Here is a 14,374-nt window from a genome sequence, read left to right as displayed (position 1 = left end):
TCAAACAAGATTTGGCCCCAGCAGCATATATGAACTGGACAGTGTTTCACTACTGCCAGATTACAAACAAAAATAACCAAAGTACAGTCTGAGTCAAAATTTTCTTCTGAATGATTAATAACACTCTGCACAGGTATTGTATCTACGGTGTCAGAGAGCTTTACAAACATTAGTGAATGTAGTTTCAGAACCACCCTCTGATATAGATGAGAATTTTTATCATAACTTTACTGCTAGGGGAACTGAGGCATCGCAAGGTGTCAAGGTTTCCCCACTCTGAACTCTAGGGTACAGATGTGGGGACCTGCATGAAAAAACCCCTAAGTTTATTTTTACCAGCTTAGGTTAAAACTTCCCCAAGGTACAAACTATTTTACCTTTTGGCCTTGGACTTTATTGCTGCCACCACCAAGCGTCTAACAAATATATAACAGGGAAAGAGCCCGCTTGGAAACATCTCCCCCCACCAAAAAAATCCTCCCAAACCCTACACCCCCTTTCCTGGGGAAGGCTTGATAAAAATCCTCACCAATTTGCATAGGTGAACACAGACCAAAACCCTTGGATCTTAAGACCAATGAAAAAGCAATCAGGTTCTTAAAAGAAGAATTTTAATTGAAGAAAAAGTAAAAGAATCACCTCTGTAAAATCCCTCTAGGCAAAACCTTAAGTTACAAAAAGACACAAAAACAGGAATATACATTCCATTCAGCACAACTTATTTTATCAGTCATTTAAACAAAACAGAATCTAACGCATATCTAACTAGATTGCTTATTAACCCTTTACAGGAGTTCTGACCTGCATTCCTGCTCTGGTCCCGGCAAAAGCCAACACACAGACCGAGAGAACGTTTGTTTCTCCTCCCTCCAGCTTTGAAAGTATCTTGTCTCCTCATTGGTCATTTTGGTCAGGTGCCAGCGAGGTTATCCTAGCTTCTTAACCCTTTACAGGTGAAAGGGTTTTTCCTCTGGCCAGAAGGGATTTAAAAGTGTTTACCCTTCCCTTTATATTTATGACACAAGGTTACATCTGTTGGCCAAAATCAGAGAGAGAGTCTGTGTTAAAACTGAGGAACCAAGGCCCCAAAACATTTAAGCATCTACTTTAGTTCCATTTAAGTCAATGGTACATAAGCACATGATTAAGTGTTTTGCTGAATTGAGGCCCAGATCTCCGAACTCCCAATCTTCTGCCTCACTCATAAAGCTTTCCTTTCTTAGTTCTGACCTTTTGCAGCACATTTCTGAATTCCTTATGTATGCTGAAAGCTGAAGTAAGAAAAAAATCAACAGGGAATGTTGCCAATTTCATTTTTAAATGGTGGGCTAGGAAAAGCACTGGGTTTTGTGTGTTCAGACTTCATACTCACCGTCTATAAATTCCCCATCTCCCATCTCAGGGACTCACTGGCCAAAACAGTAGGTGATGTCAGCCCCAAGAGAATTACTAGCTACAGTAAACTCTTGACACCTATGTGCAGCAGACAAACATTATTTCCATAAGTGTAGATTTAAAAATGATTCCTGCAAAAGGGGACTTGTTGCTTCATTCTCAAAACATCGGGGCACTTTACAGTATTTCAGCAAGTTGATTTATATTTGGAGCAATAATAATACAGACTACACTGACAGAAGCATGAAATTATTTCCAACATGTCAGGCCCCACCTTCATTATTCTTTATTGTCCTAAAGCAGAAGATAAACATTTCTTGAGTCAGGAACCCGTGCCTTTGGTAGAATGTCCACCTTTTATACTAAAATTCCATTGCACTTTCTTTATGTTTTCAGACTTCTACACACACTGTCCTGTTTACTTAGAAGGATCAGCGATTTCAACCTAGTAGGGCAACAGTGAGAGATGATGAGTGAGAGAAAACTTTTATTGTTTAATGACGATGGAGCTTTGCTATACTATATTACAGTATTCATCCATTTATGTGCTGTAATAGTAATAAGGCTGTATCAGATCACATATGTTAGAGCTAGAAAAGATCTACTACGTCAGAGATTATCTCCTTGCAGAACATTTCCCATTCTCCTCCCTGTTGAGATCAACTTTCACAAAGGTGATGATCACACCCTCCGACTCCCATTTCCTCCCTCTAATCTCTGCCTCTGGCCTTCAGCTTTGGACCACTCTCCCACCCACCACTTGGATTGTGCCTTAGGCCTTTTCTTTACTAAGAGCTGCCTCTTCTCAGATCTCTCACTTGCCATGTTCTCTCTTTTTGATCATCAAGTCAGTTCCTTTTGCATTACATATGCTCATCCTGTCCCCAGCCTGCTCATCTGCCCCCTTCTGAGGTATCCACCCAATCTACATCCTTAATTTCTTTCCATTCTTTCTTTGACCCTCCTCCTTTCTCTTCTCCAAGAATTCCAGGGTTAATTCTCCACTGCTGATTCTCCCCCAGTACTCCAGCCATCACACTTACACCGAACCCTGGCACATACTTAGCATGTTTCCTCTGCTCCTGGACACATTTGGAGAAAATACATTTGTCGTCCCTTCCTTCAATATCACCATCTTACTAACAAAACAGCTCTACTTGTTTTTCACATTGACTTCCAAGTCTAGAACCTCTGACAACCATTTGTCCACATGTAGTTTTTAAAATTAAAATAACTATAAGCAGACATTTTGACCTGCACAATTGTTATAAATAACTGTGCAATAGTAGGAAGGTGGGTTATTTTTATTTTTTGTTTTGGTTTTTTTTGCTATTAAAGCCAATATATTGTTGAGCAATGTAATGCAAGTGATACAATCCATTATATATCTCCTTACAGGTTTAATACAGATGGTAATTTGTTTGTATTAATATCCAACAGTACTGTCAAAGCATGATTGAAAGGCAAGGACTTTCAGAGGTAAAATCTAAAATCATACACTTTTTTCCTAAAGCTACCATTCAGAAATTAATAACATGTTTCTTACTCATTGGTGATTATCTTTATTTTAATGATTTATTTCAACGTAAAACTAACACTTAAACATTCCATTTAGCAGTTGAAAGTATTATAGCAAAAGGCAGGAACTGATATAAATTTCTATTCCTGCTGTTTCCTGAAAGGAACCTTCCAGTCCCAGAGTGACCCTTTGATAGCTATTCTCAGTACTGGTGAGTCATTCATTAGAGCCTTTGAGTCATAGATGGTATCAGTTTCATATATAGGCAGCAAATCACAACGGTATTCGCTATATAAAGAATGAAAGTAGCAGTAGGAGATAAATTACTTCAGCAAAGTGTTTCTATTTTCTTGCTTTTCCTCATCCTAATTTAATATCTTTTGGTGCCTGTGGACATTCATTATTGAAATGTATTGTGTCACTTGCAGTCACTTACAAACTTTATTTTGATCAGCTTGATAGGGAGAAAAAAAATCAAATTTACTGGGCTTTGTTATGCTGTAACTGGAACAGATGTCTCTAGGCAAAGGATATTTTAGAATGACATTGAATGTGTCTTTATTCCTCGGAGAGATTATAGTGTATAGTCAAATAGTCAAGTGAAGGGAATTTTTGATAGAACTAATTCTAGGACATAATTTATATCTATCTTTCACAGTAATGAAAGAAATTGTAGGTAGATCAGTTTTTGTTACCTGAATTTTAATGAACGGCATTCCTATTCAATACCTGTACATCTGCAGCTCTTCACATTTTCACCTTTCGTGAAAGAAAAACAAATGGAATTTCTAGTATGGGGGGAAAAAAACAAGAGTTAAATCACCTACTGTTTTACAGACAGATGCTTCCACCATTTAGGGCCCGACTCATTCTAGATCCAGATTCTGCTACCTTTAACCATGTCACCCATTAAGAGCTGTCCTTATTAGGATTACAAATTCTCTCCCCCCAGCCCCTTCAGATCACCTCTAGGTCTTTGCGTGATGCCTACATGAGTATTTCATTACCAGCTGTCTCTGCACAGGTGTTGTAGGAAGATTCTCAAAAATGTCTTTTTTTAGATACAATTTTTAGGACACACAAATACAGATTCAGGTTAAAAAATTCACTGTCATTTGATAAATGAACAAGAAATGGAAAAGATGAAATGTGAGTAATGCATATCGTTACTGCAGGTCTATGAAAAACAGCTGTGTTGGAACCGCAATAACTGCTGCTGGATATTGGGTTGCTGGCTTTTTCCCCCAGCCCAGGAAAGATTAAACACCAAACTCTGATCTCCTTCAGGTCCTTCCCTCAGGGCATGGCTTGTTAATTAATATTAAACACTCACAAAGCAACACAAAACAAAACTATTTCTCTGACCAGCACAGGCTCTAGGGACCCAGAGGCCTTACACTCTGCACCCCTCTGTCTGCTCCAATCACAGGCACCATCCTCTCTCCTGGAGCTCCTTTCTCAGCCCTTTACAGCTTACACCCGACCCTGCTTCCCCTACTGGGTCTAACAGTCAAACAGGGCTTACCCTAGGCCCTTAAAAGGGCAGACCACCCTGTTAATGTGTTTGTGTGTTGATGTAGTTTCAAGCACATTGTAATGGGCTACTCTTCCCCCTTTAGCAGGGCTGCAGGTGGGTGTGGTTTAAGGTATGCTGGGGGAATAGGACTGAAACAAATAGTCTTCTTTTGGTGGGTGGTGCTGCTTTTTGCCAGGGAGAAGGGTGCTGTTAGGGCTCTGACTGCATTAAAAGTAGAATTTCCATTGGGGTAATTTTCGATGGAAAATGCAATTTCCACAAAATTGAAACTTTTCATAGGAAAGTTTTGATTTTTCCCCCCCCCAAAATCAATTTTTCTCTTAGGAAAATTGACATGAAATATTTCATTTGTTTGAGCAATCCATTTGTTTGACCCAAATCAGAATATTTCATTTTTGAACAGACCTGAAATGTTTTGTTTCAAAACATTCTACTTCATTCTACTTTTGTGGCACATTAGAATCATAGACTCATAGAAGATTAGGGTTGGAAGAGACCTCAGGAGGCCATCTAGTCCAATCCGCTGCTCAAAGCGGGACCAACCCCAACTACATCATCCCAGCCAGGGTTTTGTCAAGCCAGACCTTAAAAACCTCCAAGGATGGAGATTCCACCACCTCCCTAGGTAACCCATTCCAGTGCTTCACCACCGTCCTGCTGAAGTAGTTTTTCCTGTTCAACCTAGACCTCCCCCACTGCAACTTGAGACCATTGCTCCTTGTTCTGTCATCTCTCACCACTCAGAACAGTCTAACTTCATCCTCTTTGGAACCCTCCTTCAGGTAGTTGAAGGCTGCTATCAAATCCCCCCTAAATCTTCTCTTCTGCAGACTAAATAACCCCAGTTCTCTCAGCCTCTCCTCATAAATTATGTGCCCCAGTACCCTAATTATTTTCGTTGCCCTCTGCCGGACTCTCTCCAATTTGTCCACATCCTTTCTGTAGTCGGGGGCCCAAAAATGGACGCAATGTGGCGTTACCAGTGCTGAATAGAGGGGAATAATCATTTCCCTTGATCTGCTGGCAATGCTCCTCCTAATACATTGCCATATGGGGTTGTAATTCTGGTCCCTATTCTCTCCAATGAACGAGGCTTTCTGGAGGACATCTTCCATGAGGCACAGGGACACTCTGGAATGCCGTTCTGGTATATTTTTGAGGATCTGTAATGGCATTCCGGTCGTTCCAGTGCTATCACTTACCAGAAGTAGTGCACATACATTCCAGAACTTCTTTTTAGGACGGAAGCACGGATGTAGCAATGTTCTGATTTCACTCTGACCGAACTACACAATTCATCATGGAAGTCACATGACTGTTGGGTGCATTGTAGAAGCCTATCCCGTGAGGGATTGAGAGTTCATCAGGATCCCACACTGTAACTCCAATAAGGCAATATATTGTAAAAGGAAATATAGTTTAATATTGAAATGGCAACATTTCTGAAATCAAAATGTTTTAGGTCATGTGACTGTGCAAAACCCATCTTAAAGGACTACAACACGAGGGGGTAACCTTCATTTTTTCATAGCCATTGTGCTGGCCTTTTGCATGAATTCTAGAAAAGAGAGTTAAAACAGCTAAGCAGCCTGTATGCTGTGATTTTCATTTCAACTGGAAGTCTCAAAACAAAACATTTTGACATTTCCGAATAGATATTTTTTGGAATTTCTTTTTGACAGAAAATTTGGAAATTTCAACTTTTCATTGTATTTCAGGATGAAAAGACAGGTTGAAATATCAGAATTATACATGGGATGGAAATTCTGAATTTTGCTCAGCTCTAATTAAAAGTGTGTTAGATTTTCATACAGTGTGGTCTGGCCTCATTCCTTTGGATAACCCTGATGTTACAATATCATGTGATCAACCTGCTAAGCAGGGGACTTCATTTCTCACCAGTCACTTCCCCACTGTAACCCTTTCTCTTGACCAGGTAGGAGGAAGGACCCTGACCAGAAAGTGACTGGGCACTCTTGGCCCTGGTCTACACTATGAGGTTAGGTCAAATTTAGCAGTGTTAGATTGATTTAACCCTGCACCCATCCACACAACAAAGCCATTTTTGTCAACTTAATGGGCTCTTAAAATCGATTTCTGTACTCCTCCCCCAAAGAGGGGATTAGTGCTGAAATCGACCTTGCAGGGTCAAATTTGGGTTAGTGTAGAAGTAATTCAATGGTATTAGCCTCTGGGAGCTATCCCACAGTGCTCCATTGTGACCGCTCTGGACAGCACTCTCAACTCGGATGCACTGGCCAGGTAGACAAGAAAAGCCCTGCGAACATTTGAATTTCATTTCCTGTTTGGCCAGTATGGTGAGCTCATCAGCAGAGGTGACCATGATGGAGTCCCAGAATCGCAAAAGAGCTCCAGCATGGACTGAACAGGAGGTACTGGGTATGGGGAGATGAATCCATGCTATCAGAACTCCGTTCCAAAAGACGAAATGCCAAAACATTTGAAAAAATCTCCAAGGGCATGAAGGAAAGAGGCTATCACAGGGACCCACAGCAGTGCCGCGTGAAACTTAAGGAGCTTAGGCAAGCCTACCAAAAAACCCAAGAGGCAAACGCCTGCTCAGGGTCAGAGCCCTGGACATGCTGCTTCTATGATGAGCTGCATGCAATTCTAGGGGGTGCCCCTGCCACTGCCCCACCCCTGTACGTGGACTCCTGCAAAGGGTGAATCTCACACAACAAGGATGAGGATTTTGGGGACAAGTAAGATGATGATGAGGGGGAGATTGAAGATAGCGCACACCAGGCAAGTGGAGAAACCGTTCTCCCTGACAGCCAGGAACTATTTATCACCCTGGATCCAATACCTTCCCAACCCAGGTTCCTGGACCTTGAAGGCAGAGAAGGTATCTCTGGTGAGTGTACCGTTGTAAATATAATACACGTGTAACTCCTTCTGCCCGTCACAGTTGGCAGCACCAAGGGCCGGGTTCAGTATCTAGGGGTTCCATTCCAATAACACAATGCAAAACCGGCTTGAGCCCCCACCCAGTGACCTGGGACAAATATATACCACCCCCGCAGGGCGCCTCCAAGAGGCAATACTTCCCCTCTCGCAAGCACAGAGTCTGAGTGTAGCAAAAGCCTTTTAATAACAGAGAGAAAAAACGTGGCATTATGTTGGGGAAACACCAGCAACAGGATTCATAACACAACCCATGAGCAAAAACCCACCCCAAGCAAATTGGGGCGTGTCCTTTCCCTTTGGTTCTTGAGTCCAGGAAACCAAAGTCCCAAAAGTCCAACAACCCAAAAGTCTCTGCCCCTGCTCAATGCAGCCCCAGAGTTCGAAAATTTATCTGCAGAGTTTTACCTCCCAACCTGGGTGGAGATGGGGGGGGGTGTTTAAGGGGCACCTTACATGGTCCAAAGTCGATCGTCCCACCTCTCCATGGGGCTCCGCTCCACCAGCGGTCCCACAAATTGCTCCGCTCTGCCAGCCACCCTCATGAGCTGCTCCAGGCATCCCACAAACTGCTCCACTCCACCAGCCACTCTGCTCTGCCAGCCGTCCCGCAAACTGCTCCACACTATATCTTCAGGCTCCCCCACTACTTAACACAACACTCAGTGATTTCAGCTCTTAGTAAGTTTAGCTCTTTTGTGATTTCAGCTTTTAGTAGGGGAGCCTCAGTGCTGGTGCACCATTGGCCCAAAGTGAATTCAGCTCAGCAGCCTGTAACTAGACTCCTAATAGAATCAAAAGTAGCTCTGATATTCCACAGTGGGGAGAGGAGGAAGTGCAATTAGCATGTAAAGCCCCCACCAGGGGGACCTATACCACCAGTATCAATACCTGTCCCCAGCCTCTCTCCATTCACTGGGTTTTGGAACCCATGACCCTTGCCTAGTGAGTGCTGCTTAATTGATGGTGAGTCCCTCCATCATAACAAAAGGCCAAGTACAGTTCCACTGTCCTTGATTCACATAATCAGGATAATAACAGTTTTTTCCTGCACCAATAACAGAGAAACTGGGGCTCCTACAGCAGCCAAAGTGACCATCTAGGCGGGGTGGGTGTGTCTATGCAAATGAGATCAGCCCCTGAAGTTCTTTTTCACAACCCACCATGACTCGCCACTAGATGTCAGGGTAGAGCTCTTCCTGACTCTGCTTACACATGGTTAAAAAGCAAGTGTGTTTAAAGATTAATTTGCACTGAAGACTTGGGATGCATTCACAGCCAGTACAGCTACTGGAAAAGTCTGTTAATGTGTCTGGGGATGGGGCAGAAATCCTCCAGGGACATCTCAATGAGCAGTCCTAGAGGTATTCTCAAAGCCTTTGCAAAAGGTTTCTGGGGAGGGCAGCCTTATTGCGTCCTCCATTGTAGGACACTTTACCACGGCAGGCCAGTAGCACGTAGTCTGGACTCATTGCATAAGAAAGCATGGCAGCGTGTGGTCCCAGTGTTTGCTGGCATTCAAGCAACATCCGTTTTTTATCTCTCTGTATTTTATCTGTATTTTATCTCTCTGCTGGAACTGTGGGATAGCTACCCACAGTGCAACACTCTGAAAGTCGACGCTAGCCTCGGTACTGTGGATGCACTCCGCCGACTTAATGAGCTTAATGCATTAGTGTGGGGACACACACAATCGACTGTATAAAATCGCTTTCTAAAAAATCGACTTCTATAAATTCGACCTAATTTCATAGTGTAGACATACCGTTGGGCAGCAGCAAATGCATGGCCAGCCAGGAGCTGCAGAGAAGTCAGATGAAGAGAGAACCGCCCAGGAACTGTATGCAGAACTATGTGTACGGCCAGAAATTACAGCTGGGTGTAGGTATTGTGGGACTTATGGGAGAGCAGAAGTGATTGGGCAGAGAGACAGCATAGAAAGGCCCCTGTGTGAGAGACACCACTAAGTCAGCCTGGCCTGGAAACGTGCAAGCCCCTATCTGCTTGAATAGAGACTGGACTGGAGAGGGCATTCAATCCTTTGTATATGCATTTTTAACATAACTGGATGTAATTATATGGGAGCATTTTGAATAACAAATTATTCAGAGCTGCACAGCATGCCTCAGTTACAATTCTGGTACTGAGGCTCTGATTTCTCACTCTTGAACTAATACCTTATTCTCAGTACATACATAAGATTAGAAATATTTTAAACGGGGAGGTTTAAGTAATACATCAAAAAGGCTACTGAAAAATGATAATTTAGTGTGAAGAATGGTGATAGGAGAAATCACTGGTTACTCCCAAGAAAACGCAGGAAGTTATCACATAAATTTACTCCATGTAGGAAGGGGAATGTACTCTTAATGCTTTAAATCTCTGACCATACCCTTTCCAGATAATGTTGTTAGGTGGAAGTCTTCATGAAAAGGCCTTTTAGACATTTGGGCTAGCGTGTATTATAATTTTATAAATGAAATGTGCATGTTGCTATTTTAGAGGCCTACGTTTTTTAAGAAGTCATAGATCTGTGAACAAGTTTATGAAATTGATTATACCTTCATGGCATGCCTTCTCTTATGTTTATTTATTTAAAAGCTGATAAAACTTAGATAGGAAACAAATACTTCTTCAATCTGTGTAATTTTCTGTTTCTTATTCTAACCCATATTTAACATAATAATCTGTTCCACAGCTTTTAGATAATCTTTAAGAGTTGGCACCAGTACCAGTAATCTTCATTTCATATTAATTCACAGCTAAGAAACATGAGGATCTTTGTTGTTTTTCCCCTTGGGTTGACTGAAAGCCCATGATCAAACATAGTTTTCTTCAGCTCTTGAAGGAAAACTAAACGGAGTATCTTGCTCAGCTGCTGCAGAGGTTAAATATCCATATTTCAGACCCAGATTGAATATATAGCTGAATTGGCATTTCTCTGGGTTTGTATAATCTGGGTATGATTCAGTGAGCTATGGTAAAGTGGGTATGCAGCGATGATGGAGACACTGTTAATGTATACATTGTTTAGTGTAAATAGAGGTCCCCTTTGTCTGCTTTTGAAAAGTCTAGAATTTTTTAGAATTCTGGCATCCTGTGCTTTGTCTGGACACACTAGGTACATGTTGAAGTAGGTACCCTGAGAAGCCACTAAGGTTTGCATGGTCATTGAGTTGTACTCCTATGTTTTAATGTGCTCCTGGGCTTGTTTGTGGGAGGGGTGTGTCCATCAATAGCTTCTACACAATTCACGTAATCCTGTGGTTTAAAATCTCTGGCACATATGACACCTTGATCACCTGCTGCTGCAATAAATGATGTATAGTCATGCACACTTCCATGACAATGGCTCCCACCATGGACTTCCCAAACTGATGCCTGACTGGCCAGAATGTACCAAGAATAGCCACCTTCCACCAGGTAATCACCTCTTTCCATTCCATGTCATTGGAGCTGTCATCCCATTAGTCTGGCATAGCTCATCACAGAGGTACAAGAAAGCCTCCTTTCTCATTTTAAAGTTATGCAGCCATTGCTACTCACCTCAGGTCTTGACAACAACTTAGGCCCACCAGTCTGTGATTATGGTTTAAACTGAAATGTGGCACTCCACTTGGTAGATATCATCCTTGAGCACTACATGGATCTGGCTACCTAGGGGATGGGAGGTGCGTTACTGTTGAAGCCATACCACCATGAACTTGTCTTGCTCTCTCTCTATCCTACCAGAATACCCTCCATTGCTTTGCGACAGCCACCTTACAAGCCTTGCAACTATTTTTCAAAAGTTCCAGTTGAAGCTTTGCTCACCAAGCAGAGGCTAAACTGTCAACCTGGTCTGTGTTTTGAGAACAGGACTTTGAAGTAGTGCCAGTTCCCAGAGGTATGTGGCAGTTTCCCAGCGAATTATGGGATTTGACCTTTCCCCTCCAAATTCTACTGGGCCTTCCTACAGAAAGCTTTTTAAAACTCCTTGCAAGCCACCACTTCAAGGATCTGTACAACTGAAACATCATGGCTAATGTGGGTACACTGCATCATTGTACAGTCCCATCATTTCAATTACCAAGCCTTCCGTTCTCTAAAGTAGACACAGCTCTGAAACAGAATCCCTCCCCAAGCTGCCTGTTGAATGGTATATCCACACCGTCACCTTCCTGGGCCAGTGGATAAATGCCACAGATTGGCACTCTGTGAAGGCTAAACACCCAATAAAGTAAATGAAAGCCTTGCCTGCAAAAGGACTGCAGCTCTGTCCATAGATTTTATCTGTATATGAAAAATACAGCCCCATCATGCACTTTCTCCCCCTGCAAAGTAAGTATAAGAATGTCATGGCTACCACCCAGGTCATGATACAGTCTGTGTTTTAGTATCAGCTGTATACCTTGAATCACTGTACATCTTCAGAACAACACTCTAGCCCTAGTAGAGTCTGTGAGACTCACAGTTAAAAGAACAGGTCATAAACCAGATCTTCCCATGGAACAAAAATTATCTGCTTCAGAACCATCCAAATGTTTTGTTTCAATCATGTTGATTCATTTCAATGTGTATGTTATATAAAATTATATATAATATAGACTGTCTCTATAATCATAGTCAAAACAAAATGAATTTAAATGTTTTGACTTCTTCTCCAACGAAACTTTCATCAAAATCAGCATGTTCCCAAGAAATGCATTTTTTGATGGAAAATTGTGCCAGCTAAGTTTTTTCCCCAGCTCTAGTAATAAACATTATGCATTTGAAATTGACTAGTGGGTGGGGGAAGAAAAACAACAGAGAAAGAGGGCCAAATTCACTTTAAATCTGAAATAACTCCAGTTTACATCTGTGTAAAATGAGACTCTGGTCCAGTGTCTCATAATCATAGAACTCTAAAGAACTCTCTAGTTCTAACATGACTTTCCATAAAATAGCATATCACTTTGTAACTGGAAGACTACAGGCAAGATGACAGATACTTTCCTTCCTGCTTAGTAACTCAGGGCTCAGCAGCAGATACAGGATGTTCTGAGGCACTGCAAAAACTCATTAGTTTCCTCTAAGGAAAGCCAGCCTTGGAGTTCAAGTTATTATCCTTGAAGCTAAATATGTGAGTTGAAATTCTATGCAGCTTTAATGCGGCATGTTTCTGCATTTACTGTGTCACCTCAACTGAACCCTCTTGGCTCTCAGTGCCTTGTGAGATCCCATCAGCAAACTTACAGGTTTTTCTGTAAGCAAATGCTTCCAGTTATCAGGTAATTTCTGGATTAATTAACAGAAGTTTGCACAGCTCTGGTATTTTTTGCTGAAAGAATAATTGATTTTGGTATTTTACTTTGAAATGAACAAAGGGCTAACACATGGACTCAGAGACCAGAGCATAAATAGATTAGTATTTCAGTAGGTGCTGCTTTCAATGCTTATTTGTGCACAAACCTTAGGTGACCAGTGAGCTGATTATTATGTTCTGTGCTCTCTTACATAGCCTGGTACTGCTGTTGTCATTGGACAATGGGCAAAATGCTCTTTGCTTACAGGTACAGTGGACTGATATGGTTAAACAATAATTTTCTCAAAACAATTCTGTTTGCATTGTAATCCCCTGATTTTGATAATATGTTAAGCCAAATTTTACACTTGTGGTAGGAATCCCATGGAATCTGTATGTACATGGTATAATTATATGAATATACCAGATGCATAAATTCGTGCTGGGGGACAGATTGAGAGAGGCCTGTGCTTCACCATGAAAAGGCAGAGGGACTGCAAGAGACTTCTACCTTACATGGCTGCACAAGCATTTCCCACAATAGCAGCGTCTGGGCTCTTTGCTCTCCGGAGTTCAGGAGGCAGACAATGAGGTAGATGGGAGGCAGGGCCTTGGACCAACCCCTTCTATACTGGCCCATAGAGTCTGGCCAGTACACGATGGAGAACAATCTGCCTGACTGAGGCACAATCCCCTCGGTGCTCCTGTTGGGGCAGTGCAGCTCTATATCTCCCTGAACACAGGGTGGTGGCATAAATGCCATAATCTAGCCCTGTATGTGCACACACGCTCCCATCAGTATTAGTGGAAGTTACATGCACACATTGAAGGGAAAATAGAGAAGACTTCCAACCAAAATGGTCACAAAAATATAGCAGCCCAGTCATGCAGTCAGAAAATTCAGAGCTTGGATTTAGATTTCAGATGCCCCCAAAGTGTCTAATCTAAATGCTCTGTCTACATGCTTATCAACACAATACCTGGGAGTAGGGAAGTGATTAGATATGGAATTTTAGAAAAGGAAAACAGTCAACCAATACTGTATTTTAGAATAAAATCCAAATATTATAGGATGTACTGAACCTGATTTCAGAGTTTCTGAATCTCATTATAAACTGAATCAAGGTAAACCACATTCAAGGTCAACCACATGTATACGATCCGCAGCCTCGATTTGCAATTTAATTCATAGCGTGAACTAGAGCTGTCATTTTATATTAGAAACTAGGTTAATTATGTTGTTTTGCATGAAATGGAAAAAAATGATAAATTTTGGTTTCAGAGATGGGAATGCAATCGACAGACAGTTCAGTGAGGGTAATGTCGGGGGAACGACTGGGTGATTATCACAGGCTAAATGGTAATTTCTAAGCTGCGGAGTCAATGCTAAGGTGATCTGCAGATAAGAGTGCAGACCTCTATCACAGAATGCAGCTGCTTTCAGAATGTAAGGCTGAGACTTCTAAATTATTTCAATATAGTCAATATTCATGCAAAATTCCACAAATTGACAGACATCCCATAGCTGGTAAAATGAAAGAGGCACATTTAAACGCAATGGACCTTACTGGAATACCCCATAGACCATCCTGCAGAAAGGAAATTTAGAAGCCATGAAAATTTATGAGACAGACTTGGTGTAGTTTCTTTCAAAGTTTCCCTGCAATGGGGAGGGGATTGGGGTTGTAGAGGAGATAGGCTGCAAGCACAGCTTTCTCAGCTAGTGGATCCTTGG

General features: G+C 41.8%; 1 long non-coding RNA gene across 1 annotated transcript; it reads right to left on the bottom strand.

Annotated features, from left to right (window-relative positions):
• Window positions 1-955: 955 nt before the first annotated feature.
• LOC122464923 lies at window positions 956-11,034 on the bottom strand. The gene is made up of 3 exons (XR_006289363.1): window positions 10,923-11,034; window positions 5,654-5,827; window positions 956-3,702 (listed from the first exon to the last, which is right to left on the bottom strand). It is a non-coding gene; the product is annotated as an uncharacterized LOC122464923 (long non-coding RNA).
• Between the last annotated feature and the right edge of the window lie 3,340 nt (window positions 11,035-14,374).

Source organism: Chelonia mydas, chromosome 3 (assembly GCF_015237465.2).
Source record: "Chelonia mydas isolate rCheMyd1 chromosome 3, rCheMyd1.pri.v2, whole genome shotgun sequence".
Classification (NCBI taxonomy): domain Eukaryota; kingdom Metazoa; phylum Chordata; order Testudines; family Cheloniidae; genus Chelonia; species Chelonia mydas.
Note: the sequence above shows the minus strand (reverse complement) of the source record. Positions and strands in the feature narration are given on the sequence as shown.